The following is a 16577-nucleotide window of genomic DNA, read 5'->3' on the forward strand; positions in this document are numbered from 1 at the left end:
TTCAATAGACCATTCCAGTTCAGATTTTATAGTAGTATTACCTGAAGAATCTGCCTCAACTGGAAGAGACCAACATGATAGAACCATTCTCGAAGCTTTCTCATCTTGAGATTTGATGAAGGCCCTCATTCTAACTTTCCAATAAGGATAGTTAGAGTCATTAAGCAACGGTGGTCTAGAAATAGAACTTCCTTCTACAAAAAATGACATTTTAACACAAAAACGTTATAGGACCACACTAAGAGTTTAGTGTCCCGCTCTGATACCAATTGGAAAACCGTATTTTTGCAAATGTCAGTTGTATATAAGAAAATATAAAAATTGTAAGCATTTGCAGCAGCAGAAAGTAATTTTGCTACAACAAAACTGAACAGGCAGAATATAAAATATTTGCAGAAAAATAAATAACTTGACAAGTGAGATTTATACGTGGTATCAGTGTTCTCACGAACACTCCTAGTCCACGGGGCCACACCCAGAGAATGAAATCAATTAATAAAGTATCAAAATTACAAAGACAATTGACTTAAACAAGTTTAGACTCCCTCTAAAGTAATGCCGCAATCCTTTGTAATCCACTTTATGAATCTGACTTCTTGAAACACCTTCAAGCCCGAACTCCCTTCGTCTTTGAAGTGTGAGTGCTTACTTCCTCCCGAAGTAAGGCTTCAACAAGTCTTCTCCCGAAGACCAAGTGCTTACTTCCTCCCGAAGTAAGGCTTTATCAAGTCTTCTCCCGAAGACCAATCTCTTGTTCAGTCAAGTAGTTCTTCACAACCTCTAGGACAGAGTAAGAACAGAAATAAACAACTAGAACCTAGATGAACAACTAGGCTCTCACAAAACAAAGAAACACTCTCTTCTCTCAAAAGATAAATGCAAAAAATGAATAATGGAAGAGGTAATTCGAATGGTTGCTCTCTACGCTCTATTTATAGAACATAGAAACCAAAGAGGCAACCACAAGTTCCAATCTACAGCTGTACAAAAACTTTCCAAAAGAAACACGATCTGCTACATCAGATTCGGATGCTGACGCAGCAGATCTGACCAGAAACAGGAAACTTGGTAAAATCGGGTCCGATCCTCTATCAAAGCTTGATTCCTGCCAAAAACAGATTAGATATTCTGATTGTATCAAGATACAATCGAAATCAATAAGGAAAAGGCAATAATCAAAGTTTCCCTAAAAAAGACAACTTTCCAAAAGAGAATTTCTTCTCTTTTAAGAAGTTTTCAACAAAGGAAAGTTCAGCTGAAAGTGCAACTTTCCTAACAAGGAAAAGGGCAACTAAAAATCGAATTTATAAGATAAGAATCTGAAAATGAATGCTCAACAATCTTACCATAAGTGGAAAAATTATTTTGTCAACTAACTTGCTAAAAAAGGACTTTACAAAGGACAAAACGAGCACTAGTGACAACTTTAGCAGCAGCAGTGCGCACTCTACTACCTTTCCATAACACCTCATTTCGGGCTTCCCAAAGGGACCATGCCATCATTAAGCTTTCCTCAAAAAGACTCGACCGCCCTTTATGAAGAAGATTCTCAAACTAGAGATTAAAATCACTGCAAACAGCAGATGTAGAGCTCACACCAAACCAAACCCAACAGCTTTGAGCAAACCAGCAATCAACCAGAACATGGTAAATTGATTCTTCGTGTGTTTGGCAGAAGACACACGACACCGGAACTAGGACATGCTTGGACTGAAGTTGCAACCTCGTGGGCAAGCAACTTGTAAGGGCTTTCCACATAAAGTGTAGTACTTTGGCAGGAACTTTGATTTTTTACAATCTTTTCCACACTTCATCTTCCATAGCAGCACTTCAACTTCTTTTGAGCAGTTGCAAATATTTATATGTACTCTTTATAAAATCCTGAATGTTCATGCTTTCAAAAATAATTGTCTACTCCACTAGCCACTAGCATTTATTGTTTTCCTTTTAATTTGTATTCAGTTGAACTCATTTGTAAGTGTAGAGATTTCACCAAAACTACACGTAGTTACTAACATACATTACTAAAAAAGTAACCTTTATATCTATTGTCTCAAAATATTCTTAAATAATTGTTTAATTAATTATTAAAGATGAAATGAACGACACTTCGTTTACTAAATTACTCAAAATTAGGAAGATTTTTTGTTTATTTTCGTTTACTTCGTTTGGTACATATTTGTTTGAAGTCATTAGTGATTTTATTTTGATAATTGTGATTTTGGGTGATTGGAAAAGAGTAATGAAGAATCTTGAAAATTTCAAGACTACGGTGAAACTACTAAGTTTGGATGATGATGAGAATAACTCAAATTTCATTATTTTGTATCTGTGATCCAATTAACAAAAACAATAGTGAAAAAGAGTGCATGTTTGACATCATAACTAAAAAACTGTTTTTTGTTTTTAAAAATAGAAAATTATTTTTTGAAAACAATTTGACTTGTTTGGCCTTGTTTTTTGAAAACAATTTGACTTGTTTGGTATTGTTTTTTGAAAACAGTTTTCAAAAAACAAAGTTACAAAAAACAGAAAACAATACTAAAGCATGTTTGGTATTGCTTTTTGTTTTTTGTTTTCAAAAAAATGTTTTTAAAAATGAGAACAAAAAATAGTTTTTGAAGTTTTTAAAAACAAGTCATGTTTGGTTAGTATTTTTTAAAAACAATATTGACTAAAAGTGAATTCGTTTTTAAAACAGAAAACAACATTTTGTTGTTTTCAAAATTCTTGTTTTTTGTAACTTTGTTTTTTGAAAACTGTTTTAAAAAAACAAGGCCAAACATGCCAAATTGTTTTCAAAAACAATTTTCTGTTTTTAAAAACAAAAAATAGTTTTTTAGTTATGATGCCAAACATGCACTAAACATGCTCTAAGTTTTTATACAAAGGAGTTACTTTTTGAGTTATAATGGGGACATAGAATTTGAGCTGCTTCATGAAGTTACTTTTTGTTATCCTGAGATGAATGTGCTTTTTATAGATGATCAATACATATCATAAGGATCCTATCTTGATGATTACTTGTGGAACAAAATGAACTCTTTTGATTTGAAGATGAATGAGTTGATAGTGCAAATGTTTTCGGTGTCTGCTTGATATAAAGAAAACAAAAATTCTTGAAGAAACATAGATGAAGGAATTTGAAACATATGGAACAAAATTGATCTTAACTCAACATCGAGTATTCGAGTGCAAGATGAAGATGAGGATTATCCAAAGGATTTGGTTTTTTGGTTAAGTCTTAAGGATATTTGTTCAAATGTTTTCTTTATAGAATTACAAATCAGTCAATTACTCAACTAAATATAAAATTTGAAGATCACTAATCAAAGGAAAAGAAAACAATAGTTTGATACAATCACCATCTTAATTAGCATAATTCATCAAAGGTCAAGTTTATTCCATATCTTTCGAGTCCCAATAGCTACTGTTTGCTTAGCAAAATTCAATTTCATTGCCTCTTTATGGTTTCGGACAACATGCAACGAAAGAGCTTCCATCCTCAGCTCATTCATCTTCAAGTTTACATCACTCAATTTGGTCTCAAAGAAATTTGTGAGGTGATTACCCATCGATAAGGACACCTCATCTGTCAACACCATTGGCAAGTCGGGACAACAAAGAGCAACTTCAAGGCGCAAGACTTCTTTGAGGATCATTCGAAGGAGCTCGAATTCTATGCCATCATCATTCTTTGCTGTTCTGTTCACAATCAAACTCTGCTTGTTCTTTCTCATTGTTTTTTCTACTAATTGAATTACACATAAGAAAGTCTTGATCACAATGGAATCATTACTATTTTTCTCAACGTTTAAGAGTTTTATCATAGCCTTGAAATAATCAAGATTCTTCATTATGTTTATCCTATCACCCAAAATCATCACCACAAAAAGAAAATCAATGATAATCCAAGAGATATTTGTGCCAAGACCAATCACCACTTTCTTCATTTCCTCAAAAGTAGTCTTTCTTTGAGATTGATCAAGCTGTTGCATCCACTTAATCAAACTCTTTTCGCCTTTTCTTCTTCCCTTTTTGGTTTCTTTACGCCAAATTGTCATGAACTCTTCTAAATCTTTCAAGTAATCCTTGAAAGAACGATGATCAAGATATGGAATGTTGTACTTGAAGTGTTTGTCCTGAAACTCATCGACGCGTCTGGTAAGACACTTGGCTTGATTCGTCATGTCTAGGAATTTGAGTTTGAATTCCAGATGATCATCTTCATTATTATTCCCCAAAAGGGCTAATGCAGCAGCAAGCAAGGACCTATATTCATTTGCTATTTCCAAAAAGTACTGAGAATATTCTGAGTTTTCCAGTTCTATGAACTTCTTGGGACTCTTTTTTATGACATATCTCATTGCTAAATCCATTGCAAGATTATTATCTTTCATTTCTGCCATGCATGCCACTTTCAACTTCTTCAATTTCTTCTGTAATTCTTTCTAGTGAGAGAGGGAAAGAGAGAGTCAAAAGGCCCTTAGAGAGAGGGTTTAAGGGTAAGTTATTTCTGTTTTATATGATTAGTCACGTCATATGCTGATGTGTATATTGAATCATCATTTACTAAACGACATGTCGTTTGTTTTTAACCTTTCTTTCTTTTACATTAACTGTAGTGTTATTTTTCGATTTTTACGGTCAAATGCCGTTTATATATTTAATAATAGAGTAATTTGCGGCATAACCTCATTAAGTGGCGATATTTTTGTAACTAATCTCGAATTCTAAAATTTTGGTGATAAAACCTCCTAAACTTAAGTTCTGTTAGCACTTAGCCATCTTCATCCATTTTTTGGAGTTAAGTGCCAGGTTGGAATGTCTACGTGTACACAGTGTACACGTGGCACAATTTAATTAGTCCACGTAATAAATATTTAAAATTAAAATAAAAAAATTAATTATTTTAAAAATAAAAAATAGAAAAATAAAAAATTTCTTTTTCTTTAAAAATTAAAAAAAATTAAAATTAAAAAAATTTATTTTTATATTTATTTTCTTTTTCTTTTCTTTCTCTTTTCTTTCTTCTTCTTCTATCCTCACACCTCCTTCTTCTTCTCTCTCTAACTTCTTCATCTTTGAAACCCTAACCCCCAAAATCAACCCCATCATCGTCCCCATTATCAATATCCTTCCCAGTCTCCAAACTCACCAACGACATGAAAACTACCACATCATCACGATCATCCAATCTCTCATTCCTTGACTCGCACCAAACAACAACCAACACCTCTACCACAGCCCTAATTAGCGTCCTGGTGCCTTAATTTGGAGCTCGAAACCACCGCCAATCAGAAAATAACAATAAAAGTCCCCAACCTAAAAGGAATTTAAAGGTTTACAAACCAAACCACAACCAGAAAAAGAAAATCTCAAAACACGAAGCACAAAGAATACGAGGACAAACCTAAGCGGCAACAATCGTCCCAGAAATCAAACCAAGAAAAGCGTCGCTGCGGAGACGCCAAGGTGGAAGAGGTGCATACATAGGGCCTTGTGCATTAAGCCCTCGCGCACTACTCCGTACAGAAAGACTCGACCGTTTTTGGCGACGGTGGAAGAGATCTCGTTGACTAAGATGTCCAAGACTGGTGGGTGGGAACTGGATTTGGAGAATATGGAGGATATCTGGTTGCATATTTCAGAGGCAAGTGAAGTCATGGAATTAGGGTTTCAAAGATGAAAAGTTAGGGAGAGAAGAAGAAGAAGGCATGAGGATAGAAAAAGAAGAAAGAAAAGAGAAAGAAAAGAAAAAGAAAAGAAAAAAAATATAAATATTATTTTTTTAATTTTAAACTTTTTAATTTTTAAAGAAAAAGATTTTTTTTTATTTTTTTATTTTTAAAATAATTAATTTTTTAATTTTAATTTTAAATATTTATTACGTGTACTAATTAAACTGTGCTACGTGTACGCTGTGTATACGTGGACATTCTAACCTCACACTTAACACCAAAAAATAGATGAAAATGGCTAAGTGTTAATAGAACTTGAGTTTAGGTTAGTTGCAAAAACTTCGCTACTTAGGGAGGTTATGCCGCAAATTACTCTTAATAATATGTCTTGATCACTTTGGGATTTGTTGAGAAAAAATAATTAATTAGTCAAAAGACAAATGCAAACTTGAATAAAATTCATACATACAAAAAAAAAAACTCGTATTAATTCGCATCTTTATGACTACTTAAAGCTCAAGTTTGTTCCATATGTTTTGAACTTCTAAACCCATTGTTTCCTTCATAAAATCCAGTTTATTTTCATCTTTATGACTTTGGACAACAGCAAAGCAACTTCTATCCTCAGCTCGTTCATCTTCAAATTCACATCACTCAATTTGGTCCCAAACAAATTTCTGAGATGAGTTCCCATAGATAAGTACACCTCATCTGTTAACACCATAACCACCGTAATGATAGAGATCAGTAGGTGCAAAAACACCACCGTAATGATACTATAGTGCTCACAATTTCATATTACTCTATTCTAAAATCATTACATGGTTTAATTAAGGATTGGAATTAATATAAAGAGAAAAGAAACGCAATTAATTCTGTTATATATGGTTTATGATTTTGATTTAATATTTTTGGTAAAGGATAAGTTGTTACTGGCAATATGGAATTTATTATGTTTATGAGCGCTTTCATTAATTCTAAAAAATTAGATCTAAATTTTTTTGTAAATTTGGATCTGCTAACAAGTAATCGAGATTGATGGTTATACTCTCGAACTCATTCTTCATTAATTTTGTTGATGCATTATCTAGTGGTCATTGCTCTACTGCGATATTCTTCTCGTCATTCATAATAAGGTTGTACATAAATTTTTGTTAACTGCTCAACCCGAATAACTTGTCTAAACCAAACCGAGATAACTAGACGAAAAATACAAATCCAAAAACTCGACAAAATTATAACCTACCCAATCATTATATTGGGCGGGTTGAAAATAATACCAATGATCTGCCCAATTAACTTAAACTAACCCGACCAATCCGATTAAAAGGATTTTTTTATATATATATATATTTACTAGGTGAATGTTACGTGGCGAACCACGTATTGATAGTTTTATTTGAGGTTTTATTTTCTTTTTAAGATTTTTGTAACTAAAGTGGCATGATTATTTGAACGATTTGTTTTATAAAAGTAAACTATATGTCTGTTTTTAATAATAAAAAGTACGTTAATCTCAATATATACATACTTATTATTATCCTTAATGTAAAGAAATAATTTATAATAAATCATAACAATATATGATTTTAACATTTATACATTGTTTGCCTTTATTTATTGAGAATATATTCCAATAAGAACCGAGCAAGAAAACTACAAACCGATTTGAAATTCCAATAACAACCGATAAAGTAGCTAACAATATATGATTTTAATATTGCTAGATTGTTTGCCTTCGTTTATTGAGAATATATTCCAATAAGAACTGAGCAGGAAAACTACAAACAGATTTGAAATTCCTCTATAAAGTAGTAGGAAATGTCAATCTTGAGAACGACACAGTACAATGGGTAGTTGATTCAAGAGCTTCCCCTCGAATTTTCCTTCTAACTTTCTGCCCAAAAACTCTATTGCCCTGGCCTCACCTATTTATACAATCAAATAAAATTTAACTAACATCAATTAAATCATCAACCAAAATAAATAGCCTGTTATAGACAGGCTGAATCAAATCAAATATTTTACTGAAAAGGCCAAATAAAAACAATGTCAAATAGAACAGAGGAAAATTATCATGAAGTACTATACAAAGTCTCATTCCTTATCCGGCAAATAACACAAAGATCAATAAAGAAAACAAATACGATAAATAAATCACCAAATAATCCATAAAATAAAAAAAAAAGGATGGAACCTACCTTTTGGCTTGTTGTTCCTCTAATTCCCTTGTTCTTTATATAACTTTCACACCACTGATATTAGTCCATGCAAAGAAATGGATATCACATCATTTTTCACATTATCTGCTCTGTGAAACATAAAATTAGAGCCATCATTTATCTTGCTCTGTGCAAAATTATATTTTAACAAACCTGAAATGCAAATCATATTTGGATCAAAGCTGTAAACATATATAAAAAACAGTTTACTTTAGCCCTTTAAACATTCTCAATGTCTCTCTATCCGAGTATTTTTTTTTTCTCTTCGACGAGAACAAATGTGGCTCAAGAAATAAAAAAGAATAATGTGAATGTGGCAACCAAAGACTCAAGTCCTTAACTTTATTTAACAAGTTTTCAAATTTCTTAGCATGTAGACTTCCCATTCCAAAGGTTAAATTATCTATCAGACAATAAGGAATTACAAGAAAAAGAAAATCGCACTTACTGCAAGGTTAAATATGTCTATTTCTTGATGAGCGCAGTTTAGATCACCAATTCAAATTACAGGCTTCAACTTTTCCAGGTCCTGCATCAAGAAAAAAAAAAGAGCCATAAGCATAACTTTCCATGCTATAGTAAGTACTCTCAATGGCTGCGCTTTTGTGATCATTCCTAAAGAATCCCGAAAGCTAGAAACATTAGTGTGTAACAAATAACTCCCCAAAAAATATAACTTTATCTAAAATCTTTGTATAATTGTAAGCAAGTATGTGTTATGGGAATTTTCACAAGGTGATGAACCGAGTTAGAACAATTTTAAAGCTCGCATTAAGTTGCACTAACTCTTATGTCAAAAACCTAGACATAGTATGATAAAGTAGGACGAATACAAACTATTCTCAAAGTCATTGGAATAATCTGAAATCTTAACCTTTTAACTCTGCTGGTGCAGCACTATGAAGTACACCATGATGAGCTGGATCCAACGCATCAGAAAAAGAGTCAGGCATTATCGATCCCAAAATAATGCTTGATCTTATGCTTTTGTAAAGATAGAATGGTACAGAAATAAGGCTAACTGATATTTATTAATTTCTAGGACAAAATCACCTAAATAATTATAAAAAGTTGAGCAACCAACACGTAATCAGTAAATAAGCTTGTTTGCACTTCCTGCTTGTAGAGCAGGCCATGTCACATATCTCAATCTGATTCTATACTTCTGTTGAAAGTAATCAGCAACTGAAATTAAGACATAAAATTACAACAAGTACCTCCTGCACATGGACATAGAGAATGTATTTCAGAGTAAAGAAATCTAGCATTTAAAGAAGAAGAACACTCAAACATTGCTTGTAAACTAAATAAACAAAACAAAAGTGTAAACCAACCGCGAATACTATTATAACGAACGAAATTACAATCTAACACCACCAACACTGCTTGTTTCATGCCATGGAAGCTACCTCCTTCCTTCCTGCATTAGAATAGATAAATTGAATGTGAAGACCTTCTCACACATACATTAGTATTCACCCATTCTTAAAAAATAAATTATACATAAAGCTTGTAAATGTAAAAGCTAGAACGAAAAAAGCTTACCTTAGAAAATGGTCTAAATTCCAATTTTTAAAAGAAAAACAGAAAAAATATATATTGAGATAAAACCAAATAAAATAAAACTAATATATATAGGAGGTACGTAGTTGTTTAATTAGAACAGCAAATATATAAATAAATTGAAGATACCTACTTCCTCCCTGCATTAGAGTTAAACTAAAGGTGAAAAGCAAGTAATTAGTCAGGAACATATATATGGCAGTGTTCATTTTTCCCTAAGTTGGGTATGGGTTCACACATTTTAAAAAAATGGTCTGAATTCTAACATTGAAAAGAAAAACAGCAAAAAAACATATATTGAGACAAATAAAAGAATTGTGAAATTGGAACATCCATGAAATAAACAAATCATTAGATAATTTAACCAAACAAAATAAAATAAACACATACATAAATAAATTAAAAATGAAATAGAAGAACAATAAGTCAATTAAAAAAAAAACCTGAGATTCTATGTATTTCAGAGTAAAGAAATCTAGCATTTAAAGAAGAAGAACACCGAAACATTCAACAAAGAGAACTAAAACACAATAACGAAATCAAAATGGCAAAACGATTAAATAACTAAAGTAGAAATGAAAGTGAAAATGACTATCGCACCGCTTTCATACGTATGAGACAAGAGTTGAATCATGAATAAAGCAAATAATAAAAGATTGTCATAAAGATCAAAGGAAGTCCTTTCTCGAAGGGGAAGTCATCTTTCATACCTGATCATATCGAAGCCAATACTTTCTTCCTTCTTCTATCTTTTATACAAAATGCAAACTCAATATCTTTTGAAGTGAGAATTCTCAACCCTAGAAAGCATAATAAAGAAGATATAGATTAATTATCCAAAACAAAGACTTGTATCTGCAACAATATTCAAAGGAAGATAGAAACATACTAAAATCAAAGATAGACCACGATTGAGGTTTCGAATAGAGAAATCGAAGAAGCCAAAGAAAGATAATCAATTGCTGCCACTACAGAGTTGAAGATCTACTTTGGAAATCTTGTTGAGGCATGGTGTCTGATAAAGGAGAAGAAGAAGATCGACGAGGAAACTCCACTCTTAATGCTTTGAAAGCAATAGAACGAATTTGGGGATTTAGGTTTCTCAATAATGTGTGACCCTGTAAATAAAGACCAGTGAAATATTTTTTATACGATTGTGAAGAATATTTATAATTTTAAGTTTTTTTTATTAGAATAATATATAAAATAATATAAATAAATTATGGATATTCTGTTAAGGAATGGTATATTCTGTTAAAATAAACAGATAAACCAAAAAGAATCGTTAAACCAAGAATTGCCGTTAGATAGGCACTTTTAATATATAAAGATATGTTTTTATTATACACATTTATATATCATATAATTTATATGATTATTTATAAAAATATAAAGTTGAAACTAATATGTTTTGTATAGTGGTTGATTTACACTTTAAATTCAATCTATATATTTTTGTCTCATTATTACAATTAAATATGTTAGGCCTTTTTTTTTTGGCAATTTAATTGTCAAAATATATTTTTAATTAATATACATTTTTTATTTAGCATTTAAATTGGTTTTATTACATTAATTTTGTTCCTCTAATTACTCTTTTCTTCTAAGGAAAGATTCTTTCACAGATGGTCTGTTTTGGTTTAGAAAACTTGTTGTAAGAGAAGAAATTTTCTCATGGAAAGTTGTCTAATTTTGGAAAACTTGACTTTCTCTTTTTTTAATTGATGATTTCGGTTTTTCCTTTATTAGAATAGATCAAATAAATTTCATTTTGCAGGTTTGAAGTCCAAATTCGTTATGTTGGTCTATTTTGGAAAGTTTCCTTTCTCATCCTGATCTGCTGCTGTAGAGCTCGATTTTGATACTGCAAATTAGGAAATTTTTAAAAAAGTTTTCTACAACAGGGAAATTATTTTTGTGGCTGTCTCTAGAGTTGCTATGTTCTATAAATAGGACCTAGAGAGCATCCAAACGATTTTATCTCTTCTAGTCTCATATTTTCATATCTTTCCTTGTAAGAAGAGTGTTTTATTTCTAAAAACCTAGAGTGTTCAACTAGGTTTTGGTTTTCTTGTTATGAATATCTCATACTATTCATAAAATAGATTGAAGAGAAACTTCGAACAAGTGTGGGTCCTCGCGTGCATGAGAAGACTTTTCCAAGTCTCATTTCGGGAGGAAGTGAGCATATATCTTCGGGAGAAGATTTATTTAAGTCTTACTTCGGGAGGAAGTAAGCACACATCAATAGTTGAAGAGAGTTCACTACTTGGTGTGTTTCAGAGATCAGATTAGCAAGGTGGAATACAAAGGGTTGCGACAAATCATTAGAGGGAGTCTAAATTTGTTTAAGTCAATTGCTTTTGTAATCATTGATACTTTACTAATTGATTTCATTCTCTGGGCGTGGCCCCATTGACTACAATTTTTTGAAAGAACACTGATACCACGTACAATTCTCTTGGGTCAAGTTTTAAATTTTGCACTGTTATTTCTTTTTTTTTTCTTTACTCATGTTATTAAAGAAAATTATATATTGACATTTGCAAAAACATAATTTTTTAATTGGTATCAGAGCGAGACACTAAACTCTTAGTGTTAGTGTGGTCCTTTAACATTTTCTTGTGTTTTCTGTGCAAATGTCGTTCTTTGCAAAAAAAGTGGCTCTATATCTCGTTCTTCAAAGGTTGGCAACAAGAAAGGCATGTCTAAGTCATCGAGAGGTTATATTTTTTCAAAATATTTTACATCCAACAATAAAATGGTGTACAATGCAGAAAATGTCATAATTTTGGATACATGCAATCTGAATGTGCAAAAACCAAAAAAGTTAGAATAGTACTTACTCTAAAAGTAGTGATGAACATGAATCTAATAATATTGCATTAACATTTGTGTTTTCTAGTGTTCCATGTCATTTGTAGGAAAATAAGAACTTTGTATGTCTTGACATTACTATTTTGGTAAATAAAGATGTTGATGATGGTTTAGGGACAAATTGTGATGAAACAGATTTGGATGAGGATTCTTTGAAAGAAGCATACACAAGTATGTATGGTGAGTGGTTGAAATGGTGTTCGAAGTATCGTTTATTGACAAAAGATATTAAATCTCTTTCTCAACGCAATGAAGAGCTTGAACTAAATGTTAAAATTTTTGAAAATGATATTGTTGAGAAAAATAAAAATAAAAAAATTAAACGATTATCCAATAAACTTGACCATATTGAGAATAATGCAACTATGGTAAATCCAAGTTCTTCAATTTTTGAACAGGTTCAGGATATAGGTTAAATAAATCATGTTCGATTGGAATGTGTTGAATATCAATCTAAATTGGATACTAAATTTGTTAAATCTGAACATTGCCTTCTAGTTTTTCTGATCTAACACTGTAGGAATTTGTTTCTATATATGAGCCTTATGTTCTTAAAGAAAAGGAGCAATCAGATACCAATGAAAATTTTTATAAAAGAAGAAAAAAATTCATTTTCCACATGTCATTTTTGTGGTGTTAAAGGTCACATTTGACCTAAGTGTTTTACCATGATAAAATCTAACTCTACCGAAATTTTAAAACTCTAATTTTTTTAAAATAACTAGTACTCAAATCAAAAAATTAATTTGAAAACTCAGTAGATTGATCGTTTAGCTTACTTATAATGTGATTTAATTGTTTTAAGTTATTTTAGTTAGATATGGAGAAAAAATAGATTAAAGAAAATAGATTGTCTAAGGGATATGAAGAGACTGTTGAGTATTTAATGAAATTTTCCATAAAAAATAGGGACGACCCTAATATGATATCTTGTCCATGTCTAATGTGTGAAAATGGATGATATTAATACTGTGTGCGTGAAGAATGAGTCAACTACTATATTGAGTATTTTCCAGCATAGTTTTACTATTGTTTTTTTTTTTTTTTTGCTAGCAAGTATAATCTTAGAATATGTAATTGTTGTTAGGTTATTTTTAGCATTATTTTTAGGTTAATTTTTAGTATGTTTTTAGCAATTTTACGTTTTTTATCTTTTATTCTTGCAGATTTAAAATAGAAGAAGATTAGAAAATATCAAAGGAATAAGATGGAAAAAAAAGATAAAAAAAATCTCACAAAAAGATGATATATAAAATAGAAAAAATTATACAAGAAAATAAAGTTGAAACTTCATGCTTCAATTCAACTATGTTCTGATTAGATTTTGAAAAAAGTCAAAACATAAAAGTTTTAGATCTCTCTTTTATCTTCACTAAACATCTTGAATCGTCCAATTCCAAGTAATATAGAGAGAGTTACGGCCAAAATACTATCAGTCAACGCAGCAGAAAACTCACATCTTCTTCTAATCCTAAGCAGAATAGGTTGTCTAATCCTAAGGAGAATAGGTTTTTTTTCTTCAGCGAATTTTATTTTATTTTATCATTTTTTGGCTATAAAAGAAGTAGACTTCAATAGTTTTGGGGGAAGCAATTCGGAGGGAAATAACAGCAGAATATAGAGCACAAATTTTAGAGATCAACTGCAATACTGGAGGCATTCTTCATTGGGTTTTCAACATTCTTTTCTTCATTTTTCTTAAAGTTAATATGTGTGATTTTGCTTTCATAAACATGAGTAGCTAAACACTTAATTAGAGTTAGATGGATATATTATTTGATATTGCTTTATGGTGTTAATAAGATTTATTTTCCCCCAATTTTTATGTATTTTATTTCATTCGTGCTTAACTACTTTTAATTGCCTGATCACCAATTAACTGTCTATGATTTTGATGCGAGATCTGAGAAGTGAGTGTCAATTATCCTTGCTGTGATATTTTGCACACGCAAGTGCACGTATCGTTACAAGTAGTAAACTCACCAAGAGTGAGGTCGATCCCACAAGGATTGTAGTTAAGTACGTTAAAATTAAACTTCTACTTCTATTTGGTTGGATAAAAATTAAGAAAATATTAAAATAGGAAAATAAAAACAGTGCAAGAATAAGTAATTAAACTAATAAGGAAATTAACGGTTAATTAAAACTAGGGCTTCGACTTCAACTGTTTCTATTGATTATGGTCTAATATGATTATCTTCCTATTATCAATTTCTATGCAATAGCAGGTTTACTAAGGTAATTTATAGTCTTTTAAGATATATAAATATCAATCACATGCAAACTTTCTACTCTTGTGATAAATTTAACATGCAATAGGCATTAAACACAGAAATCCTATAAGCTATCTAACCCATATCGGTACTCTCGTCCTATATCAAAATTCAGTTCTATTTCACTATAGCATAATTGACACTAACTTCTCAGATCTTACATCAAAATCATAGACAGTTAATTGGTGATAAGGCAATTAAAAATAGTTAAGCACGAATTATATATAATACATAGAAATTGGGGGAAATATCAAACAATATCCATCTAACCCTAATTAAGTGTTTAGTTACTCATGTTTATGAAAGCAAAATCATGCATATTAACTTTAAGAAAGGAGAGGAATATAGAGAAGAAAAGAATGTCGAAAACCCTCTGAAGAATGCCTCTACTATTGTAGTTGATCTCTGAAATTCGTGCTCTATATTCTGCTGTTATTTCCCTCCGAATTGATTCCCCCAAAATTATTGAAGTCCATTTTATGCCCAAAAAATAATAAAATAAAATAAAATGCACTGAAGAAAACAAACCTATTCTTCTTAGGATCATTAGAAAACCTATTCTACTTAAGATTAGAAGAGGAGGTGACTTTTCTGCTGCGTTGACTGATAGTATTTTGGCCATTTCTCTCTACATTGCTCAAAATAAGACGATTCAAGATGTTCTGGAAAGATAAAAGAGAGATCTAGAACTTTTATGTTTTGACTTTTTCCAAAATCTAATCAGAACATAGTCGAATTCAAGCATGAAGTTTCAGCTTTATTTTCTTGGACAATTTTCTCTATTTTATATATATCATCTTTTTGTGAGATTTTTTTTATCTTTTTTTCCATCTTATTCCTTTAATATTTTTTAATCTTCTTCTATTTTAAATCTGCAAGAATAAAAGATAAAAAGCGTAAAATTGCTCCAAACAATAGTAAAACTAAAATAAAAACACACTAAAAATTAACCTAAAAATAATGCTAAAAATAACCTAACAACAACTACATATTCTAACTTAAATCTAGCTAAGATTATATATACTTGCTAGAAAAAAAAAATAGTAAAAGTATGCTGAAAAATAAAAACACACTAAAAATTAACCTAAAAATAATGCTAAAAATAACCTAACAACAACTACATATTCTAACTTAAATCTAGCTAAGATTATATATACTTGCTAGAAAAAAAAAATAGTAAAAGTATGCTGGAAAATACTCAGTATAGTAGTCGTCTCATTCTTCACGCACAATATTAATATCATCCATTGTATATCAGTCTTACCATCACACTACAGCATAAGAGTAAATTAATATGTTAGTTTTTTGATAATTTAAAATTTTCATACAGTAGCCATGGGCAAGATATCATATTAGGGTCGTCCTTATTTTTTTTGAAAAATTTAACGAAATACTCCTAATTTAACTATTTTGAAAAACATAGGGTCCATTTCGTCATTTAATAAAATAAAAGGTTTCAATCGGTAATTTTTGTAAAACACAAGATCTAAAATAGTATTTACCATTGTGTTAATTTTAGTAATCTGTATCTATATACATATATAAAGGATGAAACATAGGGTGGTGACGTGAAAGCTTCTATGAGTTCCATTAGTAATATTAAAATCTTAAACAATTTTAGGACTTAGTTATCATTAAATAAAAGATATAATTTATTTCATGTAAATAATTTTATATTTTTGTTAAAATCCACCACGAAGTAAGAATTGTTTACTAGTAAATTAGGGCTTCTCCAATGGGACACTTAAATTTTAAAAAAAGTAGAGTTATGACACAAAATTACTCTAATGGAACATTAAATGTTATCCTATATATGTATAGTGTCCCACTATTTTTAGTGGGACACTATAGATCACACTAATTTTTTTTTTCTTTTTTTAATATTAAAATAATATGTTTATGATTAAATTTTATATTTTTATATATATTATAGTGTGAGATATAATTTAATAAAGTAATAT

General features: G+C 30.5%; 1 long non-coding RNA gene across 7 annotated transcripts; it reads right to left on the reverse strand.

The window, feature by feature from the left end:
- Positions 1-7228: 7228 nt before the first annotated feature.
- On the reverse strand, positions 7229-10618 carry LOC115697108 (uncharacterized). 7 transcript variants are annotated; one of them, XR_009688834.1, is made up of 8 exons: positions 10455-10615; positions 10177-10266; positions 9238-9323; positions 8988-9123; positions 8778-8887; positions 8352-8432; positions 7883-7992; positions 7229-7609 (listed from the first exon to the last, which is right to left on the reverse strand). It is a non-coding gene; the product is annotated as an uncharacterized LOC115697108 (long non-coding RNA). The 7 variants fall into 7 exon arrangements; XR_009688837.1 differs by having other exon boundaries at positions 8778-9088; positions 10455-10616; XR_009688832.1 differs by having other exon boundaries at positions 8778-9123; positions 10455-10614.
- Between the last annotated feature and the right edge of the window lie 5959 nt (positions 10619-16577).

Source organism: Cannabis sativa, chromosome 7, assembly GCF_029168945.1.
Source record: "Cannabis sativa cultivar Pink pepper isolate KNU-18-1 chromosome 7, ASM2916894v1, whole genome shotgun sequence".
Taxonomy (NCBI): Eukaryota; Viridiplantae; Streptophyta; class Magnoliopsida; order Rosales; family Cannabaceae; genus Cannabis; species Cannabis sativa.